General features: G+C 39.2%; 1 protein-coding gene across 2 annotated transcripts in view; it reads right to left on the bottom strand.

Moving 5' to 3' along the window:
• The window catches only part of KLHL24 (kelch like family member 24), a 43,975-nt gene that overhangs the window by 30,630 nt on the left and 3,600 nt on the right, over positions 1-9,745 (bottom strand). The window contains exon 2 of one of the 2 annotated variants that reach the window (XM_012811591.2): positions 4,974-5,017. The exons of the other annotated variant lie outside the window; for it this stretch is intronic. The gene's annotated coding sequence lies outside the window, so the exon portion shown is untranslated. The remainder of the gene's footprint in view (positions 1-4,973; positions 5,018-9,745) is intronic. 2 annotated transcript variants of the gene reach the window in all.

The following is a 9,745-nucleotide window of genomic DNA, read 5'->3' as shown; positions in this document are numbered from 1 at the left end:
AGGGACAATTTGTAACATCAACAATGCATTTGGCCCAGGAACTGCTAATGAACGCAGAGCACAGTGGAGATTTAAAAGTTCTGCAAAGGAGAGGAGGACCTTGAAGATGAGGAGCATAGTGGCCAGCCATGGGAAGTTGACAACAGCCAACTGAGAGTAATCATCAAAGCTGATCCTCTGACAAGTACACAAGAAGTTGCCTTTACTCAGCATCGACCATTCTACAACTATTGGAACAGTTGATGCAAACTGGAAAGGCTTGGGCTCAGTGCCTGTAGCTCAAGCAGTTAAAGCTCCAGCCACAAACACCAGAGCTAGTGGGTTTGACTCCAGCCTGGGCCTGCCAAACAACAATGACAACTACAACCAAAAAAAAGCCCGGTGTTATGGCAGGCACCTGTAGTCCCAGCTACTAGGGAGGCTGAGGCAAGAGAACCACTTAAGCGAGGAGTTTGAGGTTGCTGTGAGCTGTGACGCCACGGCACTCTATCCAGGGCGACAGCTTGAATCTTCGTCTCAAAAAAAAAAAAAAAAAAGTTCGATGAGTGCATGCCTCATGAGCTGACCAAAAATCACAGCAATTGTCATTTTCGAGTGCCATCTTCTCTTATTCTATACAACAACAACAAACCATTTCTCTAACTCATTATGATGTGCGATGAAAAGTGGATTTCATACCACAACTGGCAATGACCACCTCAGGGCTGGACTGACAGAAATCTACCAAGCACTACCAAAGCCAAACTTGCACCAAAAAAAGGTCAAGATCACTGTTCAGTGACCTGCTGGTGGTCTGATATCATTCTCAGGTATAATATAAACCATTATGTCTGAGAAGTCTGCTCAGCAAATTGACGAGGGGCACGAAAAACTGCAAGGCCTGCAGCTGGCACTGGTCAACAGAAAGGGCCTGATTTGTCGCACAACCAACACTTGAAAAGTTGAACAAACTGGGCTAGGAAGTTTTGCTTCCTTGGCCATATTCACCTGACCTTGTGCCAACTGACTGCCCCTTCTTCAAGCATCTCGACAACTATTTAGCATAGAAAACACTTCTATAACCAGAAGGATGCAGAAAATGCTTTTCAGCCAGGCTGGGTGGTTCACACCTGTAATCCTAGCATTCTGGGAGGCTGAGGTGGGTAGGCTGCTTGAGCTCAGGAGTTCGAGACCAGCCTAAGCAAGAGTAAGACCCCTATTTCTACTAAAAACAAAAAAAAAAAGAAAGAAAGAAAAGAAAAAAAAATAGAAATCTAGCAGGCGTTGTGACAGGCACCTGTAGTCCCAGCTACTTGGGAAGCAGAGGCAAGATGATTATTGGAGCCCAGGAGTCTAAGGTTGCTATAAGCTATGATGATGCCATGGTACTCTACCCAGGGTGACAGAGTAAGACTCTGTCTCAAAAACAAAAGCCAAGAAAACGCTTTCCAAGAGCTTACGGAATTTTTATGGATTCCACAGCATGGATTTTTATGCTATAGGAAGAAAGAAACTTATCTCTCATTGGCAACAATGTGTTGATCATAATGGTGCCTATTTTGATTAATAAAGATGTGTTAAGTCTAGTTATAATGATTTAAAATTTATGGGTCCGAATCACAATTACTTTTGCCCCAAGCTAACATCACAAGAATGGAAAAGCAAGCATCCCATGGACTCAATAATAAATTGAAATTAGTAGATTAACAACCACGGGTCCACATTAAAGAAAAACATAATCAAATTCAAGAAGGGGGAAGGAAGAGAAGGGGTTTCTTAAGTTCCCACCTAAGGGGTACAATGTACGGGTATATGGTGCACTTCCTTGGTGAAGGACACAACTACAACTCAGACTTTACCTTATAAACACAAACAATGTAACTTAATTATATGTACTCTCACATTAATCCAAAATTTCAAAATGTAAACCAAACTTTTTATCATTAGCATTAAAGCTAATTTAATAAGCTTTGTACAGAGAAAAATTATTTTTATTTTTATTTATTATTATTTTTAGAGACAGAGTCTTACTGTATTACCCTAGGTAGAGTGCTGTGGAGTCACAGCTCATAGCAACCTCCAACTCTGGGGCTTAGGCAATTCTCTTGCCTCAGCCTCCCAAGTAGCTGGGACTACAGGTGCCTGCCACAACACCTGGCTATTTTTTTGTTGCAGTTTGGCCAGAGCCAAGTTTGAACCCGCCACCCTCAGTATATAGGGCTGGCATCCTACCCATTGAGCCATGGGCACCACCCACAAAGAAAAATATTTTTTAAATATTTTTTTTTGAGACAGAGTCTCAAGCTGTCGCCCTCAGTAGAGTGCCATAGCATCATAGCTCACAGCAACCTCAAACTCTTTGGCTTAAGTGATTCTCTTGCTTCAGCCTCCCAGGTAGCTAGGACTACAGGCGCCCAGCTATTTTTTGATGCAGTTGTCATTGTGTTTAGCTGGCCTGGGCTGGGTTCGAACCTGCCAACCTTGGTGTATGTGGCTGGTGCCACAAACACTGTGCTACAGGTGCTGAGCCCAAATAAAAATAATTTATTAGTTTTAAAATTTATTATTACTAACTAAAAAAAGTGGTTTCTTCCTACCTCTTTAAAGATTGTTCTAATCACTCATACTTCATGTTTACTTCATTCTGGGTCATCCAACTTCATGGGTTAAGGCTGTCCGTGTGTGTACATGTGCTAACATTTAAAAATCTGTTTATGCACAGAATCACTTTCAGATTCCAAGCTCTCATAATAGGCATTAGCACACATGTAAAATACACTTTTAATTAGAGGTTATCTCAGTAATGGCTCAATATGGAGAAATCTATCCACATCAAGACAGACCACTACTGTACCTGAATATTAATTTTTTTGTTGTTGAAACTATATAAAGTTCAAAGTACCTAATATCACAAGTAATCAAAAGGAGAAATGTTTTAATTATGATAAACATGACATGGAATATAACTCATCTTACTCTTAACACTTTACTAATCTAGATTCAAATTATGTTTGAATTAGCCACAAGTCAGATTCCCAAATCAAGATTCTTCATATCAGCTTATCTAATTTAAACTCTTGCTGCATTCTGAAATGACACAAGTTATTTGGCTAGACTTTGACTGAGACTACAGGTGACCTGCCACAATGCTTGGCTATTTTTTGTTGTTGTTGTTGTTGTCATCATTGTTGTTTAGCAGGTCTAAGCTGGATTTGAACCCTCCAGCCCCGGTGTATGTGGCTGATGCCCTACCTGCTGTGCTACAGGCACCAAGCCTATACATTTTCATTTTCTCAATGTTTAAATGAAAGTGTTCAGAACAAAAGAACATATTAGAAGAACTAAGAATTTCCCTTTGGCTAAAATGGACAAGTAGGGCCTCAGCGCCTGTGGCTCAAGTGGCTAAAGCGCCAGCCACATACACCTAAGGTAGTGGGTTCGAATCCAGCCTGGGCCCACCAAACAACAATGACGGCTGCAATCAAAAAATAGCTGGGTGTTGTGGTGGGCGCCTGTGGTCCCAGCTACTTGGGAGCCTGAGGCAGAAGACTTGCTTGAGCCCAGGAGTTGGAGGTTGCTGTGAGCTGTGATGTCACAGTACTCTACCCAGGGCGACAGCTTGAGGCTCTGTCTCAAAAATAAAATAAAATAAAATAAAGTAAAATAAAATGGACAAGTAGGAAAATATATATGAAAATACACTCTGCTGTCTGTGGCCAATGATCTTACTGTATCTAGAATTTGTTGAATTTGTTATATTTGTGGATACTATATATAGTGAAGTGCTACTAAAAGGGTGATTGATTAGACTTTAATGTTAGTTAAAGGCCTGTCTTTTTATGCCTTATTCTTATTCTTGTAGGTTTTTTGATTTGTTGACTGACAAAAAATATCTTTCTTTCTACTACTTTTACCCAACGAAACACTGAAAATCCTGGGTTAGAACATCTTTAAAATCACCTTCTGTTCAAAAAGTAAAAGATCCTTGTTTACTGCTTTGTACATAAGAAAGATTATCTCACAGATCTCTCCAAGCAGCTTTCACCCCTGTCTCCTGGCTATCTGGACATCTCCACTTTTTCTGGTCTTTCTGAGGCCTCTCCCATTAGCCAGTCTCCATAATAGTCCCAAATATAAATTCTTCCTATTTATGACTAGATGAATGATTTGTACAGGGGCATCTTAGAAATGTGAGATACATCAAAGTGTATCTTTTGGAATTCTAGATGTAATTCACTAGCTTTTGCCTTCCCATTTTATGTAAATTCATTTTGGTTAAAATGTAAAGAAAAATTAATCATATCATTCTAAAGAAATGTACTGCAGTGAGTAAACATTGTATCTTGATGAGTTAGTTGTATAGAAACCATCAGACTATTAACACATGGCTGCCAAAGTTAAGGTACGTGATTTGTCTAAAAAAGCTCCCATTTTCTCTTTCCCTTATTTCTTCAGGAGTTTTATAACCAGAGCTATACTCTCACTTAAAAAGAATGACTTTTTTTTCTCCTGCAGTTTTCAGCCGGGGTTGGGTTTGAACCTGCCAAACCGCAACCTCCAGCATATGGGGCTGGCGCTCTACTCCTTTGAGCCACAGGCACTGCCCAAGAATGACCTTTCTTAACAGAAAGATTTTACTAGTTAAGTGTAGTCTAGGTTTATTTCCAACCGTAGAACACATGAATATTGTAGACTTAGTTTCTGATTGCTAAGTAGATTGAAAATTACATGCTTTTGGCCTGTGTCCTGGAAAAACGAGTGCAGATAACCTATTTTGGTATTTCAAACACTGGAGAAAAATGCAGAAGAGGGATTGAGGCCTTCAGGAAGCAGGAGAAAGGAGTGGGTAAATATGGAGTAACAGAAATGATTGTGACACTGCCTTCTTTTGTGATCTGAAGTATAGAATTGTTCCTTATTACTCCTGATTAAAGAAAGGAAAACAGTTTAAATTCTCTAATAACAATGTTTAAACAGTGTATAAATAAATATACCTTTTTAGCATTTGCTTGATCAAAGCCCCAGTGAATTTCCACACCTATAAAATAAGTTAAGAGAATAGCAACACATAAATCAAATACTAATCAGTTCACCAACAGTTGGTATTAATTTACTAGTATGTTGAACAAAATTTTTAGTAAATTCCAGTTCTGAGTAGATGTTCACTTTTATTATTAATAAAAAATTAATAATATCTCATTAAAGCAAATTAATAATTTTAGCTCCTTTACATACAAAGTCGTTTTCTTATTTATCATCTTCCTTACTCAGCAATTTTATCCTGCAGTAAGATTTGAAAAATCTAATGTTCGACAGCAAGTTAATCTCAACTGAGATGAAAAAAATATACTTGGCTTGGTGCTCGTAGCACAGTGGTGATAGCACAGGCCACATGAACCCAGGCTGGCAGGTTCAATCCCAGCCCAGGCCAGCTAAACAATGATAACTACAATAAAAAAACAGCCAGGTGTTGCAGCGGGCACAGCTACCATAGTCCCAGCTACTTGGGAGGCTGAAACAAGAGAATTGCTTAAGGCCAAGAGTTTGAGGTTGCTGTGAGCTATGACACCATGGCACTCTACCAAGGGTGACATAATAAGACCATGTCTCAAAAACAAACAAACAAAAAACAAAAAATATATACTCATGATAAGTCTGTACTGGACATTTCTTGAAGAGTATCTGGAAACCAATGTTTCTTTCTTTCTTTCTTTTTTTTAGAGATAAAGTTTCACTTTGTCACCCTCGGTACAGTGCCATGGTGTCACAGCTCACAGCAATCCAGCTCTTGGGCTTAGGTGATTCTCTTGCCTCAGCCTCCCAAGTAGCTGGGACCACAGGTACCTGCCACAACGCTTGGCTATTTTTTGTTGCAATTTGGCTGGGGCCGGTTTGAACCTGCCATCCCCTTATTTGGGGCCGGCGCCCTACTCACTGAGCCACAGGCGCCACCCTGGAAACCAATGTTTCATCTGGGTTTGGGGCTATTAAATAATTCTAAGAGTTGTCCTATCAGTATTACCAGAAATAAACAGTTTTGTCCCTATGTATTATATACCTATGAAACCAATTTGAGAATAATCTCAAGAATTCTAGATAATTCAGGAAAAAATCCATTTCTTAAAATTCTTATTTAGATTTTCTATAGAGAATCTCAAGTTGTCAAATAATTTTTATCTTTAAATTACATTTTTCTGCTTTGTTCAAACATACAGACTTAATTCCTATAGAAATCAACTAATTCAGAACAATTCCTCCCTTTTTTTTGTTGGAAAGGGAAGAGAGGAATGCTTAAGAGAAAATACCCGAACCTTGAGCTGTGCACAGAATAGCAATTAGCATTTAAACACAAGTGGCTCTAGTTTCTGGCCCAGATATCTTTAAATAGAACTCATAAATTCTTAGCAAATTTAGGCAAATTCAAAAGTTGATCCCCAAACCAAGTATCAACTACTGATTTATATATATATACACAAACACATCTCTATACCCACCCAGACTGTGCAATGATTATGAGGTAAATGTTATCTTGTGTTTCCTTACTCTCAGAAGTCAGTCTGTGTGTACCTTTGATAAAGACTATCACAACTAGGTCAAATTAAGAGATTGTTAGCCCTAGTAAAGCAAGTGTTCCTTTCCATTGGATAAATAAAATCAATCCTAAGCCAATGTGTGGATTTAGGTCAATTCAAGATACGAGAATCTAGTTTGTGTCTAGCACTGCGCTCACAAATAATTGAATTCAGATCCAATTTTAAACTGTGAGGTTGGCTAAGATTAGAATCAAACAAGAACTCCAAGACTGATACTAAAATAGATTCAAATTCTCAGCATTTCTCTAGCAGGAAACACAAGTGCAAATTTTAAATAGAACCTCTCATGACCAATTTGGTCTAGAATTATACCTTACTGAATACAAAGGAGAAGGCAATACACCTGGGCATTTTTTTTTTTTTTTGCATGAGTTTTAGGTAATCCTTACCAACCTAACAGATAAGGGCAAGGAATAGAGGAGGACAGGGTACAAAGTCTGAAAGAGATGTATAATATCATAATTGATCTATAGCAAAACCATAGTAGTGTAACAAGGTTATTTTTCCTTTAGAATGTAGAAATGCTATACAAAGAGGTTACTATCAGCCTTAAAGATGGTACGAATTAATGAGGGTCCTCTAAAGACTAATACCAGAGAACAAAAAAATCTAAGAACATCCTGGTTCAGCGCCTGTGGATCACTGGTTAGGGCACTGGCCACATATACTAGAGCTGGCAGGTTCAAACCCGGCCTGGGCCAGCTAAACAACAATGACAACTGCAACCAAAAATAGCCAGGTGTGGCAGGCGCCTGTAGTCCCAGCTACCTAGGAAGCTGAGGCAAGGGAATCACTTAAGCCCAAGAGTTTGAGGTTGCTATGAGCTGTGATGCCACAGCACTCTACCAAGGGCAACATCATAAGACTCTATCACAAAAAAATAAAACAAAAAGCCTCCCCCCCAAAACTACGAACATCCTGGCGGTGCCTGTGGCTCAAAGGAGTAAGGCACCAGCCCCATATGCCGGAAGTGGTGGGTTAAATCCCAGTCTCAGCCAAAAACTCCAAAACTGCAAAACAAACAAACAAAAAACATGGCCACAAAATTCTCTGGGTGGTGCCTGTGGCTCAGTGAATGCGGTGTCAGCCCCATATACCGAGGGTGGTAAGTTCGAACTTAGGCCTGGCCAAGCTGCAACAACAACAATAAATAAATAAATAAATAATAAATAAAAAAACTACGAACATCCTGACCATCATGGCCCATATTCATAGTAGTGAATTGCCGCATGCTACATTCACATTACTCCATTTGCTCAAACTTAACCTTGAATGTAGAACAACACAGACAAGAAGGGCTAGCCAAGAACAGGTTTATCTTTAAAGATATTATATTTAACAAGGTATTATGCAAAGCAGTTTTTATACACTTCAGATATATTTTCACCCCAATTGTCTCAAAATCTAATTTAGTTATTGATCACCACTTTTAAAAAATCACATATTTGCATCATTAAATTTTCAACATGTCCAGTTTCCTAATAGAACCACCAAGACTCTATTTACCCACCCTAAGATTTCAGAAACCACTTGAAACGTCAAGTTTCTTTGGCTAGAATTATGGCAACTAGAGATTATTCCATGCTTATTAGAACTTCAGATGGGCAAAACACTACAGAGGGTGCCAAAAAACATACATGCACATTTAAGAAAGGAAAAAACTACATTAAAATCATAATACTCAATAAATAGCAACAACAAAAGATGGATACAAGTCACATTTGACTTCTGCGATTCTAAGAGGTACTCAAAATATGTAATACAACATATAATACACAGATAATATCACTTACAATGTCTATACCTTTTTTCTATCCCCAGTATTTGACTTTGATGAAAGAAAAAGAAATAAAAGAGGCATCTGATGATAAAAAAATTAGGAAAGGTTAATGCAGGGGTCCTCAAACTTTTTAAACAGGGGGCCGGTTCACTGTCCCTCAGACCACTGGAGGGCCGGACTGCGGGCCGGGACAAGTTGAGTGCTAAGCAGGACAGGCACAGCGGCAGCAAAAACATGCAGGGTGGGCGGGATAAATGTCCTCGGAGTGCTGCATGTGGCCCTCAGGCCATAGTTTGAGGACCCCTGGTTAATGTGTCAGACTAAACAATATGGTTCTATAACTAAAAAGGAATATTATCTTCTCCTAACCTTAGGGGAAAAAATTTCAATTTTTCTAGTGTTTGTTTCCTTTGCCATAAAACTTCTGGCTACTCATAGTCCCCAAACGCCACTCCCCCCAGAAAAAGTTAAGTAGACATCACACCTGGCATACCAAACTGCCCTATGGAGCCTACTCACGTTTCTCCCCAGACTTGACACGTAAACTTAAGGTTATTCAGTTTTATCCTGTAAACATGTAGTGTCTTTTAGGAAATGAATGCATTATTTTATTTAAATAGTGAAAATCCTATAGATTTATGATACAGTTATGCTTTCTGTCAGCAAAATTGCTTGTTTTATTAAAAATTAGAATTAAGGGCAGCACCTGTGGCTCAGTGAGTAGGGCGCCGGCCCCATATACCACTGGTGGTGGGTTCAAACCCGACCCTGGCCAAACTGCAACCAAAAAATAGCTGGGCACTGTGGCAGGTACCTGTAGTCCCATCTTCTGGGGAGGCGCAGGCAAGACAATCACCTAAGCCCAAGAGCTGGAGATTGCTGTGAGCAATCTATCAAGAGTGACAAAGTGAGACTCCGTCTCAAAAAAAAAAAAAGAAAAAAAAATTAGAATTAAATCTGCAAGGATACCACCAGGTGCTCTGGCACTTCAACAAATTTGAGATCTAGTATCTAGATGACTTCTCTATGCACAAGAACACTTGTAAGTCAGTAACTTATTTATCTTAATGGTGACTCAAAGCATAACAGCAACTTTTAGAGAAGAGTAAAGTCATCAATTTTAAGTCTTTAAGAAGGGCTGAATTTTGGGCAGTGCCTGTGGCTCAAAGGAGTAGGGCGCTGGCCGCATACACCAGAGGTAGCAGGTTCAAATCCAGCCCCGGCCAAAAACTGCAAAACAAAACAAAAAAACCCCTACTGATATGGCAAGCAAAATACACCAATATATTTAAAGAGGCAAAAAAAAAAAAAAAAAAAGGGCCAAATTTTGAAAAATTACAGCTCCTGGGTGATGAATTTAGGCAGATGACAAATTATTTTACTGAAAAAGTTT

The sequence above is a fragment of the Otolemur garnettii genome, unplaced genomic scaffold, assembly GCF_000181295.1.
Source record: "Otolemur garnettii isolate 467f Iridium unplaced genomic scaffold, OtoGar3 scaffold00166, whole genome shotgun sequence".
Taxonomy (NCBI): domain Eukaryota; kingdom Metazoa; phylum Chordata; class Mammalia; order Primates; family Galagidae; genus Otolemur; species Otolemur garnettii.
This window is presented reverse-complemented; position numbering and strand designations above follow the sequence as displayed.